This window comes from Haemorhous mexicanus, chromosome 6, assembly GCF_027477595.1.
Source record: "Haemorhous mexicanus isolate bHaeMex1 chromosome 6, bHaeMex1.pri, whole genome shotgun sequence".
NCBI lineage: Eukaryota > Metazoa > Chordata > Aves > Passeriformes > Fringillidae > Haemorhous > Haemorhous mexicanus.
This window is the reverse complement of record NC_082346.1, coordinates 15,451,671-15,477,923: the sequence shown is the minus strand read 5'-3', so window position 1 is coordinate 15,477,923 and position 26,253 is coordinate 15,451,671. Positions and strand designations below refer to the sequence as shown.

General features: G+C 39.0%; 1 long non-coding RNA gene across 1 annotated transcript in view; it reads left to right on the top strand.

The window, feature by feature from the left end:
* The first annotated feature begins 15,335 nt into the window (after window positions 1-15,335).
* LOC132328336 (uncharacterized) overlaps window positions 15,336-26,253 on the top strand; it is a 41,056-nt gene continuing 30,138 nt past the window's right edge. Inside the window, exon 1 of the long non-coding RNA XR_009486741.1 lies at window positions 15,336-15,532. This is a non-coding gene — a long non-coding RNA (uncharacterized LOC132328336). The remainder of the gene's footprint in view (window positions 15,533-26,253) is intronic.

Here is a 26,253-nt window from a genome sequence, read left to right as displayed (position 1 = left end):
GGACTGGGCAAAGCAGGAATTCACTACAGGAGGCAAGGCAGTATTTCTGCTTTTATTAACATTCAGGCTCTTCGTCTTTGTCTTTAACAACCAAAGTTTCTGCTTGGAGTCCTGGAAAACTAGCCTGGGTAGGCTTCTTATATCAGGCTACCTCATATTGTCTGTCCTGAAAAAGAATAAACTACGTCCTCTTTATCTCTAGAAAATGGGATACAATTCCTTGTATACGTGCTGGAAGGGACCTTAATGATCAAACAGTTCCAACCCTGTGCCATGGGCAGGGACACCTTCCACTAGACCAGGTTTCTCAGAGTCCCATCCAACCTGGCCTTGAACCCTGCCAGGGATGGGGCACCCACAACTTCTCTGGGCAAATTGTAACAATGCCTCCCTACCTTCATGGAAAAGAATTTATTTCTAATATCTGATCCAAACCTTTCCTCTTGCAGCTTAAAGCCATTCCCCCTTGTCCTATGACTACATGCCCCTCTCAAAAGTCCCTCTGTTCTGTATATTTTTGGTAGCCTCCCTTTAGGTGCTGGGAGCCTGCTGCAAGGTCATCCTGGAGCCTTCCTCTTATCCAGGCTGAACAGGTCTCCCAGACTGTCCCCACACAGAAGGTGCTCCAGCTTTCAATTGAAAAAGATATTTAAGAGCACCAGTCCCAAGACAAAGCCTTGGGGGACATCACTTGTCACTGTCCTCCACCTAAACACAGATCCATTGACCACAGCCCTCTGCCTGCATCCATCCAGCCAATTCCTTACCCAATATATCTTCTACCTTCCAAATCCATGTCTCTCCAGTTTGGAGATAAGGATGTTGTGTGAGGCTGTGTCAAAGGCCCTTCAGAAGTCTAGGTAGGTGATGTCAGCCTGTCTTTCCTTGTCAGCTGTTGTCATCACCCCACCGCACGCAGCTGCCAGACTGGTCAGGGAGGTTTGCCCCGAGTGCACCTTTGTGTGACCCTGCTACAAATTGGGTTGGTCCTCAGTGAAGGAAGCAAACAAAGCAAATCTCCCACTTCTATCTCAATCCAGTTGTTTTAATCAGGATCTCTTCAGTGATCTCTACTACTCTACTAAGCAGTAATGGCACCACTGACAAGGTGGTGGCTGATAACTAAGGGTGAGGGAGGACAAATTTAAGTGCAGGGGTGTTTTTTGGGGGGTTTGGTTTTTAGTTTTTTAGGGTGGCTTTTTCTTCTTTTATCTTTTTTTTTTTTTTTATTAAATGGCTGTCTTGTTTTCTCTTTTTCTGGGACTTCTTTTTGTCAGCTCTGAAACAAATGTGATACAGAACTACTTAGTGCTATGTAGGCGGTGTGATCTCCCTATTAGCATATTTTAGTACCAGACTAGCTCCAGATGCTTTTGTTGATGAGAATGGTGTGCAAAAAAACTGGAAAGACTGATTTCTCTGCGCCTTGCTTAATGCTTTCACATGGGCCACAAAGTGGTTGCACAGCAGTGCCATTCTTATCTGAGCTAAAAAAAGACTTGGCTTTCCATTAAGTGTCACAGAGCATCATGCCCCTAAAGCTTTATACATTTAAAAAGGCAGAAGACATTCTGATTTTGAAATTAGGAAAATATTTGTGAGAACCTAATTCTTCAGTGGATATCCTTTAGCTTACACTGTTTGCCTTCTGATGTCTTGCAAAGTATCTGCCTCATTTCCTTACTTTCTAGGCCCTTTCATGCTACCCAGAGTGATAATTCATAACCATTTGTTCCTATTCAGAGCTTGGTGGTTTCAGTTCAAGTCAAGGCAGGACAGCTCTTTGACTCAGTCAGGATGAGAGTAGGATCCTCAGTAACCTTTTGCTGGTGATGGTGAACATTTGACAGCTTGTGAGATTCTCAGAAGAGTCTTTTGCATTATAGCTTTCAGGGGAGAATCCAGCATATGAAAACACGGAAGGATAAACAGCAAGTGAGAGAAAAATGAAAGAGTTTTTCCTGCCACGGTCCACAGGCTATAAATTCTGTAGCTGAGACATCATGTCAAGCTGCTGCAAATTTTTGAATTGCTATGAAGAAACTTCTTCTCAAATATGTTAAGAATATGTTTCTAAAAAAATACCTGGACAATAAAATCTGTATTTCTAAGTATGGTAAAAGTGTGATCAATTGGTTAAACTCTGATCTGAGATAAGGAAAATTATCCTGAGTGAAGGATAATTTGACAAAAGGCTTTTTAAAAAAAGATAAATATGACCTTCCAGTACCTTAAGGAAACTTAGAGGAAAGATGGAGAGGGACTTTATACAAGAGCATGTAGTGACAGGACAAGGGGAAATGGCTTTAAACTAAAAGAGAATAGATTTAGATTAGATATTAAGAATAAATTCTTTGCTGTGAGGGTGGGAAGACACCGGAAGAGATTGTCCAGAGGAGTTGTGGATTGCTCATCCCTGGGGGTGTTCAAGGCCAGGCTGGATGGGGCTCTGAGCAGCCTGGTCCAGTGAAAAGTGTCCCTGCCCATGACAGGGCTGCTGGAACCATAGGGTCTTCAAGAACCCTTCCAAGCTAAGCCTTTTTATGATTCTGTGTGTTAATTTTCATCCTGAGCTGGCAGTCGCTCATATTTGTTAAAAAGCCTGAAAATCTTGACTACATTGCCTAGCTTCTGGCTATATTTGTGTTCTAGAAGGCTCAGTCCCCTCATGCATCTGGATTTTCTTTGCAAAGGGAACCTCATGCACCTGGATTTTCTTTGCAAAGGGAATTTGGTGCACAAGGAGGGAGGAAGCTCTGGTTGGTCCCTGGGGGTAAATAGGTCTGGACAGCTGAGCCTGAGCACAGACACAGGATTGTGCCCCTTGGTCTCATCAGGCAGGGACTGCTGTTGATCTACTCCCAGGGACTGCTGTGGATGCCAGCTTAGAGCTGGAAATTTGATATCACCTTACTGCTTATTTGTGTAGAATGGATGGGAGAGCTGTCAGTGTTTCAAGGATAGTGGAAATTATGGTCCAGTGTTGGTTGCAACAAATGCTGTAGAAATTTAGAGAAGGGGGAGAGGCAAGTAACTGAGCTTTCACAGCTCAAGGGATTCCTGCTCATTGCTTGTGTGTGTGCTTCTAACTGTAATTCCAAAGTAAGAAGTATTCCTTATTAGAATATCTTGATTCAAACTAGCAATTTGGTTGAAATAATCTACTTTTCTTTACAGTAACAGTGAATCAGAAGTGTGCTGTGATCCATTAATGCAGGTCAGCCTGTAAGTGGGGAAATTGCTGAGCTGTGCTAACTGTAGTTTGCAGTTGTCTGTCCATATCCCAATTTGACACTTTTTTGGGCACTCATTTTTTCCATCATGTTTCCTCTCATCAGATTTTGGGAATAATCACTCCCTACAAAGAAACATTTAAGAAACATTTTTAAAAGGAGTCCCTAGGCCTGATTTCAGGCAGTTGTGCCATGTTCATCAGCACTGGACATCTCAGTGTAGAAGAGCTGGCCTGTAGTGCAGTAAGAGCACAGCTCCAACATGATTATTGCAGTTAAAGTGTGATGATAGCATCTGTGAAAATGCACCCAGCCCGTCGAGGAGCATGCAGAATAGAAGTGAACAGTTGCACTGGCAATACAGACTGGTGATCAAAAATCATCCAGCAGCCTAAGTAAAGACAAAGCTGAGGACCTGAAAAGCATCCCAAGTGCATGTGGGAGTCTTCATTTTCTCTTTCTGCTCTCCTGTCACCTTCCCCATTATTGGCTGCCGAGGGAGTAAAATTTTTCCTCTGGGTTTGTTGTGACAACATCTCTGAGAGTTTACAAAATGAATTTTTGGTGTGAATCTTGTCACCTTGCTTGACAATTTTCTTGCCTCTTTATAGTGTTCTGTGGGGTAACGTAAACTATATTTGAGTGGTTCTCACTTTTGAGAACATGTGCCTCAAGGGGTATGTAAAGGAAGAAGATTAAAAAAAAATTAAATGGAAGGCACAGCAGACTGACCAGGAGCTGGGGTGGGGGGAAGGCTGTACTACTTTTCTAAATTCTTTGGCTATAAATGTTGCCCAGGAGCTGCTGAACACAGTCAAATTCATCATCAATGGCAACATGTGATAGAAAACTAATTTTTTTTCTTCAAGACAAATTTTTGTAATCATTCCATGTAATTTCACTGCACTGCAGTGGCAGAAAGATGCAATGATCTGCATATTGCAGGGAACTGTGGGGCAATACAAGTTCTCTCACATATTAGGAATGGGGGCAGTGCCATGAGTTTGACTTGTTCATGGGAAACTTATGGCTTGACTCTCCCTGCACCACAGTTCTTCTTCACTGAGAGAATTTTTTCCCATTTCTTGTTATGCCAGAGCCAAGAGTGTTGTTTGAGCTTGCTCTGTTATGGAGGCAGACTACACAGATTAAAGGAGGAGGGTGCCCAAGCCCACATCCTCACTCCATGCTCTCCTAGCTGCAAATTACTTTGAAGGGTGGTTTTCCTCCATATTGAAAAAGTGGGGCTGGAGAGGAATTGTATCTCCTTATTTCAGCCAAGAGAGATGAGGAAGGTCCTTGAGAGGTGGAGGTTTTAGAAAGGAATTCCTTTATGAAGAGGCTCTGATGGTTCTGCAAGGAACTAGTGAATACAGGTTATAAATCTAATCAAGTAAGAAGAATTGTGAGCATAAATTAAGAAAAAAAATTGATTGGGAATTTTGGGATTTTTTTGCTTCTCAGGATATTGGTTAACAAAATTTGAAAATGCATTTCTGTGATGATGGTTTAAATAAAATCATAAAATCTAAATTCTGGAATTCACTAGCACATATAATCTCCTTATATTCTGACTAGCCCAAGAGCAGGCTGACTTGTACAGAAATACAGAACTCAATATAAATGATGTAGATGAAAGGTATTGGATTAAAAAAAAAATCCTTGAATGAAATGAGAATTCATGGCCATACAAATATATGGATAATCTGCAGTGCATCTAAAATCAACACTATCTGTGAAGCTCTGTTGATTAGTGTATCTTTGATAAAATTGAAAGAAACAGTTAAAATTTCATTTATTCTGACCTTAGGAATGCTGTATTTGGCTACACCAACAATTCTGCAGTAAGAGCTGAGGCCAAAGCCTTTTTCACACAGGTGGTGGGCATGGATACCTTTTTTCTAAAGGTTGTAAGTTACAGACTGCTTCCCAAGGGCTGGGACTCTGAACATCCTTTTTACATCTATTTACAGGCAACATAGGTGTAAAATGTCACAATTAAATGGTTAGTAATTCTTCTGCACATTTTTCAAATTTTTTTTCACATATGTAGTGTATTACAAAGGTCTCAGCCATTGTTTTATTTCTATTTGAAGATTCTTTTCACTTTTTTGTTAATTTCCTTTACTTCAGCCCATCCAAAGCCATATAGCCATTCTCTGAGAGAAGGAGAGGGGAGATCTCTGGAGGAACACAACACTTCCTGAGCCCTGGCCTTGCCTGTAAAAATCCCAGCAAAATTCAGTTTTGGGGGAGCTGGCAGTGGGTTCAGTAATGTTCTTTGCATCCTTCAAGTTCATTCATACAACTGTGCCAGATTTAGAGTTGTCCATGCAGGAGATGTACCCTAATGGAGAGGAGGGAGGTGATTCAAATGTGGTGGTGCACTGCTCCATTTGAAAAGAAATTTCCTCACTGTAGTACACACCATCTGGAAATCTCACTGCAAAACACTCTTTCTGTCTTCCCTGCATACATGGATTTCTCAGCAGACATTTACAGAGGTGTAGGGACACTCCAGTTTTGTGTTGTTGTCCTGCAGTGTTTTGCTGGCTCTCAGGACACACGTTCAGTTTTTAAATACTGAAATGTGCCATCAATATTAAGACATGTAGGTTATAGGGTTATTCTAAAAGAACTGAAGGGTGTAAAAATATCTTTCTCTGTGTGTGGAAATACATGGGAGTGGTCATCTGCTCTGCACCTTTTTTTTTTCAGAGGGGAACATATTTCTCAATACCCTGTTTTTTTGCTTTTGAACAGCTGCTTTCATGAAGAAAGGCAGAGGGTTTGCTATTTTATCTTTCAGATAAGGCAACAAATGAATTTTGTTGTTATTAAGAAATAGAGCTAAAGATACTCCAGTAAGTTGGTAAAAATGAAATACCTCCTGGGAAACAAAACACATAGTTAAAAATAAATTCATGGCAGAAAGTTCTGCAAAAGGATCTTTTCAAGTTTATGGCAGAGAATGAATCTGTATCCTAAAAAAGAATAAAGTCAGCAACTGTATGCACTTTTCACGACTCTCATGTAAAACCTGGCAAACAGATTATTTGTTGGCTTAGTAGATTAGACATGAGGGCTTCTGTAAATTAAAAACAAAAGCAGCTTTGGAATGCATTTCACTGTCTCAGTTGGAAAACAAAGATCTGTTTCCCTCCACCCCTTCTTTTCCTTAGGATAATTAAAAATAAAAAAGTGTGCAGAGCCATATAAATAAAACAAGGGCTTGGATGAAAAAAAAAAAAAAAAAGAAAATCTTCCTTCAAAGAGATGTCAGCAATCACAGTTTTCATTTGTCTGTGCCAAGAAATGTGCTTATATGTAGGTCTGAATGTAGTTTATTCTTGACTATTTATGGAAGTTATGCTCTTAGAGACCTTAATATGTAATAAAAAAGGAAAATCCTTAATTAAAATCTGTTTTAAATGATGCTTAGCTTAAAAGCTTTCAAATACTCCTCTAAGCATTCCACAATGTTCTACTGTCTTCGTTTTCCAGAATTTCTCTCCGGTGCAAACACATTATAGGTTATACTCTAATTACACAGAATTTTAATGTAATTTACTTCAGCAAAGTGTGGATGCATTCTTCATGGGCAAAATATGGAAATTCTTGGAAATTCTGAAAAAAATCCTTTGGCTATGCGACTTCTCCCAAAGGTTGTAACCTAAAAGAGAGCAGAGTCTGTAGTAAGGAACATAGAAAACATTAAAAATACAGCTAACTGTTAAAAATAATTCAAGAAAGAGTAAAAGCACACAGTCCAGGAGTGTGAGTGCCTGAGGACAGCCTAGAACTGAGCCTTGGCATATTATGCAATTACTTTTTTGTGAGAAAGTGAGACATTTAGAAATTGCCGTAACCCACAAAATTCTGATTCTGACCAGGAGCTACAAGAATAACTTGTAAGAGATGTTTGCCTGACATGCACATTTCTGACTGTACAGAACTCATTTCTGACTGTACAGAACTCTTTTGTCAATGCTTATTCTTTCCCTTTCGATTTTATTTCTCTTCTCACATTTAATTTTGGGCAGAGTTTTGTCAGAGCAGGATGGTGGGAGCACGACAAGTCAAAGCAGAAACGGGGTCCCCAGGGGTCAATCTTTGCTCAGTCACAGAAGCAGCTCAGAACCTCCTTCCTTTTCCAGAAACTGCAGAATTTCTTCTGGTCCCACGTTCTGCAGGGCTGCATTCTGCTTGAGCAGAGGATGTGGAGGGAAGAATAACAGTGATGCTGTTCCCCTGGAGGCCACGTGTTTGAGGCACATCCCAGCCCATGCTTCCACCTTGTAACCTTGCTAGTCTCTGACAGGATGCTTCTGAGGGACATCAGAGGCATTGCTTTTGTTACTTGGTCATTTGCAGAATTTACTCACAGTTCTCACAGTAATCCGAATGAGTCTGAAATTTGTTTACTGCTTGTGGAAAAGTGGAACACCAAGTGGGGAAATCAAGTCCCCCAAAGTCCAGTGGAAATGTAATGGACACAAATTAACAGCTTGTTGGCACCTCTGTAGGTTTTGCCTGTGGCACCATTTTTTCCTCCTGCTTTTTTAGGACTCTATAGAAGGAGAAAAAAATAATAAAATATTTTCAGGATGTTGTATGAGGAATGCAGAATCAGTTTTTGAATCAGTAGTTGGGAAATGTCTTAGGCAGTTTGGGTTCACAGATTTATCTGGCCAGTTATCAGGCGTGCTCCATTCAAGGCAGCAATTCTCAAGGATATTCTTGATTTTGATTGAATGTTTTTTTATCTGTGAACACTACAGTATTTATGTCAAAACTAATACCCACTTTCAGTTCTGGGCCAACTGGCAGATCCAAATACAAATATTACTAATTGGCTGCTCATAAGCCTTTCTAGCAATTAATTCAGTTATAAATGATTCAGACCTTTCTGTAACCCAAATAAGATTCATGCCTGCTTTATTTTTCACAGAATTATTTCATGCTAGAAAAGGATGTGAAACAAACCGTTATTGAGAATGGGGGAAATCAGATTTTTTTTGTTTTTTTGACAGTCCTCATTACCTCTTCTGCAGTGTAGCAGACAGATGAAAAGTAATCTTTATTGTAAAGCTGTTTCATGTTCCTATAAAAACAGAAAAAATGTAGTTCTGTAATTTCCAACCTCTGCACAGAATATCGTGTCATCAACTTTGAAACTCAAAGAAAGCATAAGAAAAGGTGACCTAGGAAAGAGATAAGGCTTTAACCCTGACCATTGACATGATAATGAACCAAATCTTCAGTAAAATTTATTTGTTTAGTGTAAGAAAGCACACCTACACTTTTGTGTGTTGCTATTAGTTTTCCAGGCAAATATTTTCTCATCTAAATCACTGAATTTTGTGGTTGCAAGTAATGATGTGTGCATTTCCTCACTGCATTTCTCTGTGGTGACAAACTCATGTGAGACATGGCCCCTAATGGAGCTCTGTCCCTGTGGATCCTGTGGCATTCTTTGCAGACACGGAGGCATTTCATCCCTCTACTCCAGCCTGATTTACAACTGACTGCATTTGCTCCTCTAAACTGCCTTGCAGTCACTGCTAGCACAGTGTTCCTTCTCTTTTTCCAGTTTGAAACTGTTCTCTGCTGAGCTAGAGAGCTGCATTCCAACTCTGTGACATCTCCATGCTGGGGATGGCTTGGCCCTGATCCACCCAGGGACCACCACTTCCTTTTTGGACAAAGGATATTTGGCATCAATTTGGCTTCTATCTCTGAATTCTTCCAGTCTCTGGAGCATTGCATGGCTGGTTGCTCTTTGTTCCTACTCCTAGTTATAAATTCAGATCCCATTAAAGCTGGCATCACAACATACACACATTTGTCCACTTTTAAATATTTTTATTGATTGTCAGAAATTGCAGGGCTGGCTGGTCATACCATGAACTGCTCAGAGGCACAATAAAATCAGATGAAGCTGAAAAGAAGTAACATCTATAGGCCAGGAAAAACAGCAAGCCTACCTGTGACCAGTAGAAGTCACACAGGTCTCTGGACTGTCCTCTCCTGCAAAAAGGCACAGGCAACAAAATGACACCAAATGCAAAGATTCCTGTTTACTTTAGCCATTCCTCTCACTGTAGTTTTGATAAAGATGCAGCAGGGTCTTTTTTAGCACCTCTTTAAACGTTCAAGGAGAGGAGAGAGGATTTTGCGTAGCATTTTATTTCACTGAGGTTTATTTCTCCTATGTGATAACCTGGAGAGTAAAAGGGCATTGCAGAAGCAGAATTAACTACATAAGAGCATTCATTGCAGCTCTGTTGCAGAGCCTAGGGTTTTATCAGACTAGGGTGGAAGCCAAACCAAGACAACATGCAGTAAATATAAAGTTAAATTCTTGCCATTTGTTTTTCATATGTACTTTGTTCAGGGATATTTACAGCTTATTACAACTTATTCAATTAATATCTGGCTCAGAAGTTATGCTGTTATTCACATTAAGTCAAACCTCACTTGATTTACTAAAATCTGAGACAACATACAGGTTTGATAGAGAGGAAATGAGAATTCATGCACATCTCTGCACGAGCAGTTTAAAAGAGAAAAAAAAAAAAGCAGAAAAACCAAGGGTTTTTTGTGAGTAATAAATTTCTGTGTCTATCCTGGGTTGTGAATTCCCCTTGAAGATTTGGGAAGCAAATGCTTCTGTGATTGTAGAATTCTCAATAGCTTAAGTAGACTGCTGGCATCTCTTTGGAAATGCTAACAGATAGTAGAGCAGCCTATTGTATTTTGCCAAGGGCCTTATTTCATGCCAGAACTGTATTTTTTTTTTTCCCCCAAGATAAAAGTCTTTAAAATCTTTCCAGTGCAAAAGCTTCTTTTCAGACATGCATAACTGTCCAGTTTGGTACATGTTTGTCCAGAAATGCTGAAAGAGACAGGACCCAAAGACAGAGCCTAGTCTCAGGTTGGAGAAAATATTCATGTCTCTGTTGTAGTTTTCTGGCCCACGAGTGCTTGAAAAGTAAGTGCTACCATAACCATAGCTACCATATAACAACAGCAAAGAAATAATTTGCCATTTAACTCCCAGCTGTGCCTGTGTTGTCAGTCCTTTAACAGATAAAGGAAAGGTGTTTCCAGACTTCTGATTGATTCTCAGTAGCAGCTTTTGCTCACTTAAAGCAGAGAAGTGAACATCTGGACAAGATGGTTTTATCTTCAAAGCACAAGCTCCTTAACCCATATATAAAGGAGCTGTGTCATGGCTTTGCACCTCTCATTTAAACATTTTTTTAATGGGTAGGACTCTAAATCCTCATTGTCAGGCTTGTTAAGCATTATTAGTAAGATGCTTAAATTGAAAATGGCCCATTTTAGGCACACTCTTGTGTTCTTAGGTGTTTTTCCCCCCTGTCCTTCCTTATTCACAGTCATAGAATTGCAGAATTGTTTGGGTTGAAAGAGACCTTAAATGTCTTCTCCTTCCAACCCTTTGCCATGGACAGGGACACCTTCCACTAGACCAGGCTGCTGAGAGCTCCATCCAACCAGGCCCAAACCTTTGGAATTTGTTATTAATAGAGGTTTGGAACAGATAAAACTGAGTTAATTAGTGCATCTTTTATTGGTGATAATTAGCTCTATTTATCTACAACAAACAACCTCACCAGATCACGTTATGGTATAAAATAAAAGCAGCAATGGCTGTAGATCAACACAGCTGACATGAGCTTTGTTCTTGCCTCATCCAGTACTCAGTGTGATCATTTTGATTTGCTTCATGTGTTTAATCATCTGTTTATCTGAAAGGTTTGTAGGGTACACCCTCTATCCTGATTTTTCCTGCTGTGGCAGTCTATAAGTCAGTGGTGGGTTTATTGATCTGAATTGTGGCTCAGATAGATATCTCTGGTACACATAAATCAGCATATCTCTATCAGGCTTATTCATGTGGCTGCACCTTCTGGTGTTTGACATTTCCTACGTATCTCTGCTGGATAAAAACGTTTATGTAAATAAAGTATTCAGTCTGATATCTCAGAACATGGAATGAAAATGCTGCTTGTGTCCCAGATTCTTTGGAGACATCCAGCTGCCATGCATGTGTGTGCACTACTGGAATGTCCCACAAAGTTAGTTCTTTTTAGTGATGCCTGAAACTCAAAAGTTGCAGAGCTGTGTTTGGATGGCCAGGACAGGGTTAGGGACCTTGTAGGGCATTGCCATGAGAATGACAGCACTGGTTAATGCCCTGGGTCTCTCTATCTAGCCTTCACTCAACTGTGCTAACCTAGTCTTTCTAGCTTTTTTTGGTAGTTTCTCATACTTGTATTAGGAAACAGTGAGCAAAATATTCCTATCTGCTTTTATCATGCCACTCATGGTGATGAAATACCACACTATACTCAGACTTGTAAGCACTATGTCTTTCCAGCTTAAGAGCTCTAATATCTAATATTGTCACTTTATATGTGGAAGGAAATCTTTTTTAGTTCTAAAATAAATATTCCCTTTTGAGACTGGGAGGCAAATGGCTCATTGTAATGAGTAATAAGCAAATGAATTAATAATGGTGGAGTAATAATATTTGTAACATTGTCTTTTCATGTGATTGCAGAAAAGCTTCAATTGGAAGGGACACCTGGAGCCATCCAAACCAACCTCCTGCTCAAGGCTGGACTACCTTCAAAGGTAGATCAAACTATTCAGGAATTTCTCCATCTGATTAGCCAAAGTTTCCTGGGATAAAGATTCCACAGGCACTCTGGGTGACTATTCCTGCGCTTAACAGCAGGACAGGGTGCTCCAGTGTCACCTCTGAAGTGCTGAATGCCTTCCCTTTCCCTGCTGGCCACATCCTCTGCTAATGCAGACCAGAAGGGAGTGAAACCCACGTAGATTGACCCCAAGTCCTTTTCTGCAGAGCTGATTTCTAAGTCAGACCTTTCCCAGGCTGTGTTTTTGCATGGTCCTTCAGCTTTGTAGAGCTCAAGTTGGGCCATTCCTTGGGGATTTTGCTGTGTCCCAGAATGTCAGGGACAATGTCCCCTGCCTCCCAGCTGCTCCCCACAGTGTGGTGTCACCTGTGAGGCTGGGGAGAGCTCTGTGTGTGTCAGTGACTGATGGGGATGCTGAACACCACAGCCCAGGCAGAAGCCCCTGAGCAGTGTCCCCTGCCCCCAGCTGCCATTTGTCTTTGAGGTATTGACCATTGCCTTTTCAGCTCCAACATTCCTAACCTTTCATTTCCTTTTAATTTTTCACTGCTACTGAGCTAATGTTTAAATAACTGCTCACTGTGACTTCTCAGACTTGAGGACTTGTAGCCAGCTCACAGTCCTGCATTTCACACTCAGCTGCCAGCCTAACCTTGACTGGCATTGAATCTTTAATTGTATTTTTAACATGTTAGAACTTTGAAAACTGCTGCATTCAGTCTGTGAGGGGAACACTTTTTTTGGTGGTTTTCAACATGAAAAATTTCCTATCTATTGTTAAAGATAGCTGGTTTAACATGGGATTTTTTGGGTTTCTGTGGCTCAAATGTTAGATTGGATCTGATATTGGGTATATTTGTGAACTTTGGAATCCTCATGGGATCGCCCAGTTTTTCACATATTTCTAGAATTCTGCTGCTGTAAATAAGTACAGAACCAGCCCTGGATCCTTCTGCCTGTTCTAGTGGGTCTGCTACTGAACAATGTCCACATTACCCCAGTGTGCAACATTTGCTATCCCTGGCTTTCAGTCAGCTACCAGATGAACATGCCTTGAGCTGATGTGCAACTGAAAATCATTCCTAATTGGTTAACTACCTGCCTATTTGCTCGGTTTTGTTGTTATTTTCTTTAAATTGCATTGAGGAGATGCCAAAACATCTGTAAAGCTTTATTTTAAATTTAAAAGCTTTATTACTCTGGTGTCAAGGACCTTCTGTGCTTGCTTTTCTCCAACACTCAAGCCACGGAGCCCTGGTCACGTGAATCCTGATAGAAAGCAAATGTTAACTTTTCATGCTTGAGTACCTACTGACAGCTAACATTAAACTTGTAAGCACATGTATTTGCACTGGAAGTGGTATCTGCTGTATGAGAGGGAACACTGCTTCACATTGTAAGGTAATGCTCCTCAGATGTCCTTGCCAGGACATGAGAATGAAGAGAATTAAAGCAGATCTGAAATACCCCTTCTCAGCCATGGCTGCTCACATCCATAGTGTGATGGCCACGATTGTGACAGAAAATTACAGGCTAATACATGCAGTGCTCTCTGTGTGTATATGTAACATATATAAAACATGAATGAAAGCAAACAGACAGTTTCCCTGAAGCCTTTTGCCAGACTCCCAGCACAGAAGCTGTTAACATAAGCTGTCAACCAGAACAGCCTTTCACCAGCCTGAGAACTGAGCCCTGTTATTCCTGTAGTCTCTTCCAAGCAGAGTCTATTCTGGAGTCATGAATCAGACCAGATCATGTTATTTATTCCAGTCCAGTTTATGGGAATTCAGTTCAACACCACTTGAAACAGCAAAACCAGCATCTTACTAGAGGGTTTAGACATATGGTCATGGTAGCACACTGATTCCTTTTGAACAGGACACCATCTCCCAGAAATTTAGCCCAACAACTTGAAGGTGTAGCAGCAAACTATCAAAATATCCACTCAAGGAAGATTTTTACTTTTCTCTGTGAGATATTGTTATTTCTGTTTTACTAGTAGGGCAGTAGAGTTACTGCCAAGCCAAATCCCTGCCTCGTCAGTTTATTTACTGGATTTTTAGTTCAGCTTGAAGGTTAACATAGATTGTTTTACAAAAATACTGTAAGTCTTGGCATTCAACCCTGTTCCATGGAAAATCCTACAAACCTTCTTAGACAGCTTGATCACTCTCTTTTTTGGCATGGTGTTTGCTATTGTTTTTTTCCTTGTCCATACTCTACCTTTTTGAAGAACAGCATGTCCATCTTTGACTTCTGACTTCAAATCTTGATTATATAAATCCACAGGTTAAACAATTTCTGCATTTTCTGGTATGCTTGTCCAGAGGCCAATGCTTAGATTGTCAGGTACACAACTCCATCCTCAGTTAACAGGCTTCTTTTTCAAGAAGATCCACAAAATAAAGGAAGTAGATATTTTCTTTTGTGAAAGGAGTTATCTTCCTAGATTTCAGGGGGTTTTAACATCAGGTATTTGTATTCTTTTGAGTCAGTTACCAAACAATTTAGTGTGACCTGGTATTTCTTCCCTCGGTCCTCTTGGTGGGATTTACTTACAAGATAAACTTTTTTACAGATGAGTCCTCTGAGGTTATCAGCTCTGGAATGAAATATATCATAGCTGGTTCTACTAATCCTCCCTACTGGAACACAAGCTGGCATATCACACCTTGTAAGTGTGTGCTGGAAAACTTCTGTGAAAGGAGGCTGGGGATAACATACAAAAGGTTTTCAGTTTTCAACACAGGTAAAGAACAGAGGAGCTTTGTTTATTATATAATTTGGCAATGGCATAAGATACTATGCAAATCATAGGATTAATGTGTTGACTCCACAGAGCTATTTCACTGTATGAATATACTCTGTTTTAACCAAGCCAGAAACAATGAAGTTGTAAATCAAATTGGCAGGAATAACAACCAGAAGGAGGCTGCTCAATATGGAGAAAAAAAGCAAAATACCTGGGGAATAATAATATGGAAATGGAAATTAGTTTAACAAAGGTTGAACTAAAATTGGAAGGGCTGAATATGTCTAGACTAGGAAAACTAGATATTCTTCAGAGTAGAACACTGAAAAAATTAAAGCCACAGGTTTTGTTTCAAGGGCTTTTAGTGTACTTGTGAATGGCACCAGATGGTTGGAAAATGAGAAACAGTATTTATGATGGTGGTTAAAATCTTTGAAACATCTACAGGTCTCTAAGACTTCTTTGCCGGTGTCCAAAAACATTTAAGGGAAGATAAACATATTAATAAAAAAAATGGACAGAATCAGTTGAATCTTCCATCTTTCAGAGAGTACCTCAGAGAGTCTTTTATATCACCAGCATGGTGAAAAGGCCAATAGTGTGAGCCCAGGACTTCCTGTTTTAATTTGTTTTCTTTTCTTCCTCTGACTGGTGCTGCAAAGGCACCTTGCATATGTTTTGCTCTTATAGCAAAGATGGATAGTTTCATGGATAATTGCATAGAATTTGCTCTGGTGTCTCTAAAACTTGGTTACCAAAGGCTTTTCCAGCTGTCACTCAACTGACACTGGGACCATGTGTCAATGGCTTTATAAATGGAACTGCTCTGGACACAGCTGCCCCCGCTGGACCTGGTGAGTCACATCCTGATTATCTGGCCATTTTCTGAATACTGACAAATCTCATTTGCTACTTTCATAGTGGCATTCAGTTTGATGTGATAATTTCTTGATGGAGTACAGCCCCATCCCTGGATTTGAAAATGCAAAAAAATCTACTGCTGCCTGCAAAATGCAATTGTAGCCAAGTGCACTGTTAAGATATTTAGAAGGTTTTTAAATTACATACACTTTAAAAATACCTCTGTGTATTCTGTTTTCTTAACTTCTTAGGCTAATACAAAATTGCTTTCCTGGCTTGACATTGACATAAATGTTCTCTTTTACCCCTCTCTGCAGAGGAAAGTTAATTTTGTTGCTTGATACTTAGAACAGATACGAGCTTTGAATAGGGCATTGTTTCCCAGCCAGATCAGTAGCCACCTCTTAGGCTCTTTTTTCAGTATTAGTTCAGGACTGGCAACAAAACAGCAGTAAAAGAGGTAAAAGTTTGAGTGTTCTCAGAGAATGTTTAGCTTTAATCCAATAAGAAATGTTAATTTATTCTTTGTCAGATTTCCCCTCCCTTTTCTTATAACTATTTGTAGCTGTCAGCTCCTAGCCTTATTTAAATGAGAATGGCAGCTCTAAATTCCTTCTGATCACTTTTATTTCTTCCTGGTTCTACATAAGGAAATTCCCAGAGTGTATTAATCTCACTTGGAGATATTTAATCAACTGATCCAAAAGAGGCTGAGTCCTCTTAGGCTGCCTGTTATCACTCTGGCTTTTCTGCATTGCTAGGGTCAACTGTGTTAAAATATCTGCTCCTTGCACTAATTCAAACCAAGAACATTGTGAATTCAGGCTTTATACCACCAGAATAGTGAGCTTCCATTATTTCATTTTGTTACATGCTACCTCAAAGGGGAAAAAAAGGAGCAAATATGCAATTTATAGATTGATTTGCTACAAATGAGATAATGACCTTGATTTCTCTGTTCCCTTCCATTTTTTTCTTTCTCAAGATGTTTTCCATTTTCCCCTCTCCTTTCTCTTCTCCTTTTCCCTCTCCTTTCATTTTTTTCCTTGTCTTTCTTCTTTCTCTTTTCTTCTTGTTTAAGCTGCCAGGCTGAATGAGGAAACAATTACAGGATGTTGGCTTTAAAAGTGTCTGGCTTTGCCAAATAAGTTTATCTTTTTTTTTTTTTTTTTTCATTGTGGCTTAAAACATGCTAAACTCAAAGCCAAGTTACTAACCTAAAACTCATGGTAATTTTTTGCATTAGGCTTACAATAAACTTAGATAGTTTTTCCACAGTGCCTTTGCCAGTGATTAGTTTGGGAGATAGTATGTTTTGAATTTGCTGAGAGATCTACTGCTCTTAGCTGAGTTTTAGTACTTTTAAAAAGCAATCAATAATGCCCACTTTGCAATAAGCAAAATTTATAGACTGACAAGTAAAATGTAATTATAGTGGGTATTCCATACAAGAAAAAAGAGGTGATCTTAAAGCCATCTCAGCATTCTGTTTGCACTCATTTTCATTCATATAAATGATTAAGTGGTTCTGTGCTGAAACGTTTCTCTCTCAAGGCTTAACATGAGTCTGGAAAAGTTGTTGCCAAAGAGTTCTATAATGAAGTCAGTGACCATTTGTATTAACTTCTCATTGTTACCCACAGACCAAATTTTTTACAGTATTATTTTTATGAGTGAGACCCTAACTCAACAGCAACTTAGACACCTTTTGTTTTGGTTCCTTGGGGGACATACCTTGTAAATGTGTAAATTCATAACAAAAGGGAACCCTCCATCAAATGCTTGGCTTGACTTTGCAGTAAATGAAACTGTTTCCTTTGTCCTGCCCTCTGCTGAGAAATGGCTCCTTCTTGAGTGAGCCACAAAAAGATCATTCAAAAACAATGATAAAGGGCTTGATTCAAAACCCAGGTTTGTGAAAAATCACCTTCTGAATTCAGTAGGCTTTGGGTCAAACTGAAAAACGGAGATGTTAATTTCCATTTAGAGCTGGGTCAAAGGCTTTGTCCATGCTGTCTAACAATGTGTTGAAATAATATGAAGTTAAATAAACATTCTCTCTTTTGATAATCAGAAACTGCAGTAGATTTTACTACAACCTAAGCAATTCAGGCAGTTTAGGTAAGGCCTTCATCAGTTATGAAATTTACACATTTTAACACATTTTTGCTGCTCTTGGAAATCAGTTTATGAGTTGATTTTTCTACTTCCTTTCTGACCTTTTGCCTCCCTGCATCACCAGTTTCAGCTGCACAAACTCCTGCCAAAGGATCCCTGGACTAGGTATTAAAAAGCAAGCAACCAAAAGCCTTCAAGTAGTTGAATTTTAATGTCTTCTTGTGTTTAGAGAACTATACAACTAACTGCAGCAGATAGCTCCTCAGATGGGGTCTCCAGATGGGCCCAATATGTAATGTTAAACTTGCATTGGGCCATTGCTGCAGCAGCTCTGTAATGCATCCTGCCAACTCTGCAATAACAGAGGGCATTTCTTGCTGGTTGCTTCATACCTGGCATCTAGGAATAGTTTCTGCCAGACCTGAAGCTGTGGAAAATTAAAACTTGCAAGTGTGACTGCTAAACTCGTTGGAAAACCTGGATGACCAGCTTTGGTAGAGGAGCAGAACCTTTACAGTGGGCTTGTTCAGAGCTAAACTGGGAGGTGTCTGCACATAAAGCTCTGAGGGGCTTCACCTGAACAGATCACTCAGCACAGATCTTTTCTCAGGATGGAGACCTGGGGCTTACAGCTGGAGAGGATGTAGGAGGATGAAAGGAGAACTCTGAGCCTCACTCAGATACACTTCTCTGTGTAGCAGAGCACCACAATGACAGCTATTGTTATGCTAGATGCAAATTCCAGCTGCAAACATTGCATTGGTTTTCCTGCAGATTTGAAAAAAAGAAAAAAGAAAAAAAAAGAAACATTTCAGATACCTGTATTTCATTCGTGGGAAGCAGAATAAGGATGCTGTCAGCTACTGGGCAGAAGATAATTTATATCCTGTGTGTGAAACTTTTCATTAAATCAAGCCTAGAGATGCTTGTGTGGATTCAGCTTGTGAGATTAGCAAGTAGCATATATTGCACAGGTTTATATCAAAGAGCAATAAAATTTTTTATTATTAATACTTTGCCAACAAGTAGATTATTTGCAATTAGTACTTGTCACCTGGTCTGATTTTAAGATTATTTAGATTTTATCGAGAGGGAGAAAAATAAAAGGTTGGAACCAAATCCTGACCTGTGCAAACTTCAGCAGTTTTATCCCCAGTTCCTAGGTGAAACTTTGCTTTGAGATACCTGCATTTAAATCAGACTGATTGGAAACTCTGCAGACCTTATTTCCTTGGCACAAAAATGACCAACATTTGGAATCCTACTTATTTTAAAATCCCAGGAACAATCCTTGTGCTTGTTACCTTCTCCCAGTCTCAGGGTCCTGGTAGGGATATAAACCACACTAGGCATGAACATCCCACGGTGAAGCTCTGAGGATTTTGAAGGCATTGCTCTTGCCTGCTGGCATTGGTTCATGTCAATGTGATGCTAAAGCAGAAAGATTTCAGCTCATGAGCTTATCCTGAGAACCTCCTGCAACTTCAGCCTATTTTTGGGCTGTGCAGTCCATTTGTGTCCTGGCTAGAGGAGAGACAGTACCAGCAGCAGTAGTAAGGAGCACTTCAGAAATGCAAGACAGATCCACAAGTGAGCATTCATGCTAGAAAGTGTTTTGTCTGGTGGCAAAGGGAGGTTAAGCAGTGTTTCCAATGAGCCCAATTTCCACTTTGAAAACCTGAATTTCACTCTTTGTGTCTTACAGCCCATATTTTCTGTTAGAAACCTCTGTTTGGTTCTGTGTGATTGAACTTTGTGACATGATAGCAATTAGAAGACACTTAACTGAGAGAGAGGAAACAGTATGCTATAGAAACCTTTTCTCCCCCCCCCAAAAAAAAAAAAAAAGAAAGAAAGAAAGAAAGAAAAAGGACAATTTTCAATATTGAAGTGATTAGAACCTGTCATTTCATGTTGTTGTTTGCAAGTTGACATAGATGACAGGACAAAGGAGCATACATGGAAAGAAGATGAAAATTCAGAACAGATGTCAGGAAGCATTTTTCATGCTGAACGTGCACAGTTGCCAACCAGGTAAGGCAAAAGCATTTTCCCATTTAGGAAATAATTAAGTGGCCCATCATGGACAAAATGGCTTTCCAAATTTCCCCTTTCTCTAATTTCCTTACTTTCTTATTATACTCCAACTGCTATTCAGTTTTCTCGAAAGCTTGTTTCATCCTCTGGACATGAGCTTAGTTCTTACAGCAGTGGATGAAGTATTAATTGTTAAGTGGAGAGCTACTTAGCTAGAGATTGTCCTGCTGATGTTATATCATCCTGTTATGCTGAAGGTCTAATATTTTGGACTTCAATGTTTCTGAAAATTTTCAACAGTTACGAAAATAAAATAATTAGAAGAAAGAGGGACAGAAAACTTGCTGTTGGTGTTACCTTAGGGAGACTGCTTATTTTAAGTGACAAAAATGCTGCACAAAAAATGGATCTGAGACATAACTTGGGGAAAAAAAATTGAATGGACAAATGCACCTCCCCCAAGGTGAATGTGTTTCTGGCATCTTTGCTTTAGTTCAAGCTTTACTTACAAATCTGGTACAGACCCCTTGTGTAATGTTACTGCCAATCTTTTATACCTTCATGCCACAGTTCTCATCTTCATAGATTAGAATAGTTTTATTTTCTCAGGTGAATATGAATGTGGAGCTGTAATTTTGGGCATTGGCAATTGACATCTCCAAATATCAGTCAGTACTATGTTAACTTTTTATGTCAGTGATTCTCGTTTTGGTAAAGTGTTGGCCCATTAAAAGTTCATATATTAAACCTATCTGAGCATGATGGATAGACAATGTCCACTGAGGACAGTGTTGAGACTCAGATCTAGAAATCTGAGGTCTTTGGTTTGCAAAAATGTTTTCCAGGAACTGCATACTGAGACTATTAAAAGTGGTAACTCTCTGCTGTGTTTCCAAGCTAATGATTTCCCTCACGTAAAATGAAGAGATTTCTGTCCCACCCCAGCCCCCATAGCTGCAGTGTTAAGTGGTGCCACCAATATTCATAATTTAAAACCATTTGTGTGATAAATAAATAAAAGAACTTGATTTTCATATTTGTGGAAATAGCTCAGCAAAGTTCTGGCTTACTTTCTAAATGTGGATTCCAGCACTAGCAATAAAAGTTGAAAATGTCTTAATTAACAATGACCAATTTAGACACATAATTATTAGTATTTTGAAAAAGGCAATGGTTCTGAAATAGAGTAGCTCTGAGAAGAATTCTGCACTGTAAATGTTGTACTGAAGAGAAGGATCATGCCTATTTCTTTAATAGATATGTTGATTATTTTTCCTTCCTTCCTATAGGTGTACCAGGGAAAACAAAGGACCAGAAGGAAGTCTTTATACCACATACATCAATATTAATTTAAAAATTACTGTTTCCTATCATGAACCTTTTAGTTCTTTCACCTTTGCACTTCTGAAAATGTCAATTTCCTGCCTTACTTTTTAACACCTTTTGTCCTTTGCTGTCATATTGAAGGCTATTCTTCACTTCTTTTGCACATTATTAGCAGCAACAGATTTGAACTAAGATTTAGTATTTTGACTCAAAAAAACAACAGAAGTCAAAGCATGAACAGATTATTGAGCACTTTTATTTAGATGAACTATTTGCATTCCTTCTTACCTGCTTTCTCCTTTCTATACTGGTTAGCTGGTGTTTTCAAGCTTTTTTTCAGAAATATGAAGCTATGAACTATATGGTCTAAAAATCCAGGAAAACTGATCCTTGTGTAATGGTGTGATCAAGAAACTGCCTTTTTAAAGGAAAAGATTGGTGAAGTTCATTTTACTTATTGTGAATTAAGTTAGATAACTAGTTTAACTGAACTCTGAAGCTGACAGAGGCAGGAGCACGTTTCACTAATGGGTGCAATATTCCATAGCTGTGTGGGCTGAAATGCCCATTAGCAGGGTTTAGGCATTTTCCTTCCATGCATCTACAGCTAGGCCACAGAATCTCTCTTCAGAAGCAGTGAAGATCCACCTAAAATTGAGATTTGGCCATGTTGTGTAGTGAAATTAACTGAAAATTAATGCATATGTGTTGTTTTCAATCTCTAGTTTATATTTTCTGGGTTAGAATTTTTTAGTGTTTTAACTTTTCTGATTCAGTTTGGGAGAAGACCTTATTCTTAAACTAAAATAATGTGTCCAAGTCTTCCCTCTTGTCCTAACTGTGAATTCACAGAGCTTTAGTACAATGTAGAAACTTTCTGGTCAGTGCTGATCTTGGCATTCACGTTTCCCCATGCATCAATCTGGCAAGAGTCTGGACATGTCATGGACCAACTCAATGACTGAGCCATATTGGTATTTCACTTAATGCAATATGTCATATGAAGTATACCAGGAGCACCAAGATCTTGTAAAATCAAAGAACAAATTAAAAAACCCTTTATTAAAGCAAGTACTAAAAATACTTAGCACTACAATTTAATTTACAGTCAGCAAGCAAATGTTTTTAAATCAATTTTTTTTCAGCATTACTAGAAGAGATAAAATATCCCCTTGATATGCTTGGGTTTACCTCTAAGATACAAAGTACATGGACTTGTTCATAAAGTTAAGATGAACCTTCCAGATATCTGTAGAAGAGACATGTTAACTTGCTAAGAATCTGTATTGCAGAAGAAAAGCCATTGTGGGGGAGAAGGGCCTTGGTGAGGGATAAAATCCATTTTGTGCTGCATGAAATCACTGGACTAATTGTTGACTCTTTGGGACCTTTCTTAGAACAGATCTTTGCAAATGAGAGCTGCATGAAAATCCAGGTTCTGCCATAGATAATTTTTTTGGTGTCACAGGGAGTCCAGCATTTCTGTACATGGCTTTTTTTGCCTTCAAGGGAATGGTCATGTTTAATTTGAAATTATATTTTCAGATTCTGAGAGGAAATGGCTGCATATATACAACATATTATTGCTAATAATATCATTACATTGTGTCAGTTGGCATAGTTGTGTTCTGGAAAATAGTTCCCATATCATTATTAGCCATGACTATTCCAAGAGGAAGTGTTAAGTTCAATACTACAAAATGGAGCTCTTTGAGCATATTTTCTTTATGTTTATGTCCCACTGAAAGCAATAACTGGCCTTTTTAAAATATAAAGCATTATTTCCTATTCAGTTTCCAATGCTGAAAGCACTAAATAAAAAAAATAAAATTATGTGGGTCGTTCATCTTTTCTTCCTCATGCCTTGTTAATGTATACAGCAATGGAGAATTTTAAGAGATTCTTTTGATGCAATGTTAAGAGCAAATTATCTTAATTCAGTCCAATTTATACATGAGAATAACTGGCTCAAAGCAGTCCTATGATCAATGTGGCTATGACTACCTTAAATACATTCACTAAGCATTTTGGCTACAGATAATAGCCTTGTAGGTTAAATTGTTATACAGGTTTGAGCTTTTTAAATTGATTTTTAAAAGTAAAAATTTTAAAATGATACTGTTATTTAAATGTAGGGTGAAGGTTTAAGTACAAATCACTCTAAGGTAACTTTTTTTAAGAGCAGGCTAATGCAGTATTATGTTTTATGGTGCAATAAAATTATGTGCTAAAATTATGGTCATAAATGCAGGCAAATGTAAACCAAGCTATTAGTTATGTTTTCTCAGATAAAAGTGATTAGCATAGCTATCAAACTCTTCTCCCATTTGAATAACAGAATTATGTCTGAAATCTAAGGCGTGTTTGCTAAAGCTGAGTCTTAAAAAGAAATGTAAATCCAGCTATCAATGTTGTATTTGAAAGTGACTGCAGTGGTCTGCCCATCATTCTGCTAACAACAAGGAGCAGGGGAACATGACCCAAATTGCAGTGAAACACATCAATATGAAATGTGACTGAAACACTATTTTGGAAGTCATTCTTAGCACTTTATCATAATCTCCTTACTGCTGATCAGACTTATTTAAAAACCATTGTGGTTTGTTTAAACATAAGAGTGATGAAAGAGTCTTTTAGCAACAGTCACTGTGAGACAAAGTTTCATGTATAATTCATGAAGTATGTGGTCATCTACTAGCAAATTAATTTCCATTTGACAGCTATACTTCTGGTAGTGTCCTCTCAGGAAGGCACATGGTATATAATTAAATTCTGAACAGAACAAATTAAATGCTGATTACTTCATAAACAATTTCAAGGCTTGAATATTGTTACCTGTCTTTATAGGATCAAAACAAGATATTCTGACAAGGATGAATGAATATATTTTCTCTACCCGGTGTCCAATTTTTTTTTCTAATGCCTAAGGGTTTAAATTTCTCCTGGAAAATCCAGCTGGGGGAAAAAAAAAAGGCAGCTAAAAGGCCAGCCACACTTCAAACCTGCCAGGAGATTTCTCTACCTGTGGCTTTCCTGTGATGCTAATGTTGATTGCTCAGAGGCAACATTTAGTATTTTAGATGCAAACCACTGGTTAGATGCATGCACTCTTTTCTTTTGCATCTTCTTTGCCTCCCTCCTTTATCCCCTTAAATTTGGTTTATCAAAGTAAACTCATGGATATATGCTACACTAATCTGAGGAAGGATTGCAGATGACTGACCATGATGATGATAAGAATTACTTATTGGTTGCAATACCAAAAACAATTATAATAAAAGATAAAATACTAAATAAAATGTTACAAAGGTTTTCAAATAAACATGGCATGAAGAACAGTGCAGGGAAGTCTTGCACATGATCTTGCTGAACAGGAATTTTGTTAAGATTTCTGCCATGTTCTCCACTCTTGGCAGTGTCCAAGGTGAGGTTGGATGGAGCTCTGAGCAGCCTGGTCTAGTGGAAGGTGTCCCCACCTGTAGGCACACAGCTTGTGGGAATTGGGAGTGGGGCTGTGGCTGAGCCTCATCCCCCATGGGCTACAGCTGTGAGAAGCAGGTGAGCAGTGTTGAAGGTGATGAGCCATGGAGTGCTGAGGTGTTACTGAGCTGTCACCAAAGGGAACAGAGGGCACACAGGTGCAGTGCATGAACATGAGGGGTGTGAAAGGTTGGGCTGAAGGATGAGAAGGGCAGAGGCTTGCTGCCGCCGGCCGGGGGCTCTGTACAAACTACAAACGAGATGGGACTGCTGTGGAACTTGCCTTGAGCTGTTTTATTTTTCAGCATCAGCCTCATTACATGGCTATGACAATGAGAAGATGCCAGCAGCTCACATCCCAAGCAGCAGACAAAGAACTTAACGTTATAACTTACTTTATAACTTTTTTGACCAATCACACTAAGCAGAAGCATATTGACAGTGCTTCCATCCAACCTCTATAAGCACACGTACCTTTACTTAAAACAATGCTTGCTTATTTTGAATACAATGCCTGCTTGTAAGCCTTAAAACACAATGCACAGAGCTCCATTATTAAGCTTCAAACTTCCTAATATCTTGCTAGATAAACTTTTCTGCAGCTTAGGAAGTTATCTTAGACAAGTGTTAATACACAGGCCATTGTTCTACCCGTCTTTGCTTTTCTACTTTTTAAATAATTTTTCTGCTGACCTATCTCATGCCTATTGCTTAGCTCTAATCACAGTTCTGCTGTCTCTGAGGCCTGCCTTTTGTAGCTTTCCCAAAACCCTCTGATTTTATAGATTCCCACAACTTGCAGCCTTTGAGGTGATTGGGTGTTGCTCTGTATGGGCAGGCACCTGAAGCCTTCTGAAGTGGTGAGGTGTTACCCTGTACAGGTTGGAGCTTTCCAACATTATATGATGATACTCTGTGTGTGGTGGCCATCTCAGCTGTGATATATGCTGTGGCATATACTGCAGCACCCACCCATGGCAGGGATTGGACATAGATGGCCACAAAAGTCTGTCCCAACACAAACCCTTCTATGATTCTATATTTTGTACTTGTAATGCAATGTGAGGTTTAGCTTGTGCTGGCAACTGCAGAGCAAATTCTTAAAGACACATTGGCATAAGCTGGAGTCTCTTAGTGCCTTCAGTCTCCTTTGTCTGGCCTACTCAGATTAAGTTAATAGAGATGCACTACCATGTCCTAAAATTCAGCTTTCTATGTATGGGTTTTTTACCTGTTTTTATAATACTGCATAGACATTTTGACTTCTGTTTACAATAAAAGGATATTTTTCTGTGTGTTGACACACCACTATTTATCAGTGTTTCAATTTATGCTATGCCTTGATGATATTTTTTTTCTGGAAAGACTGAATTGTAACATATAGGAAAAGTGCAGCAAGAGATTCCCCATGCAATGTGGTGATAGAAATAGTTTTTCAGTAATACAGACCAAGAAATTCATTGAGGAAGAAAATTTGCTTAATACAATAATAGATAATTGGAAAAGATGATAAGAGTAAATCTAAAAGTACTTAGATGAAAAATATTTGCATAAACATGGGTGGTGTATGGAATGTTGTAACATTGATGACTATTAGTATTTCACCCAGATAATTGTTCATAATATATTTAATTTTGTAAGACCCACTGGTCAACAAGTCTGTACCCTCTCTCCTTTTGCATTTAAAGCTGGGGGGACTGAAGCTGGATCATGGTGCTGCAGGTCATACCCATCAAGTTTTAGAAGGAAGAAG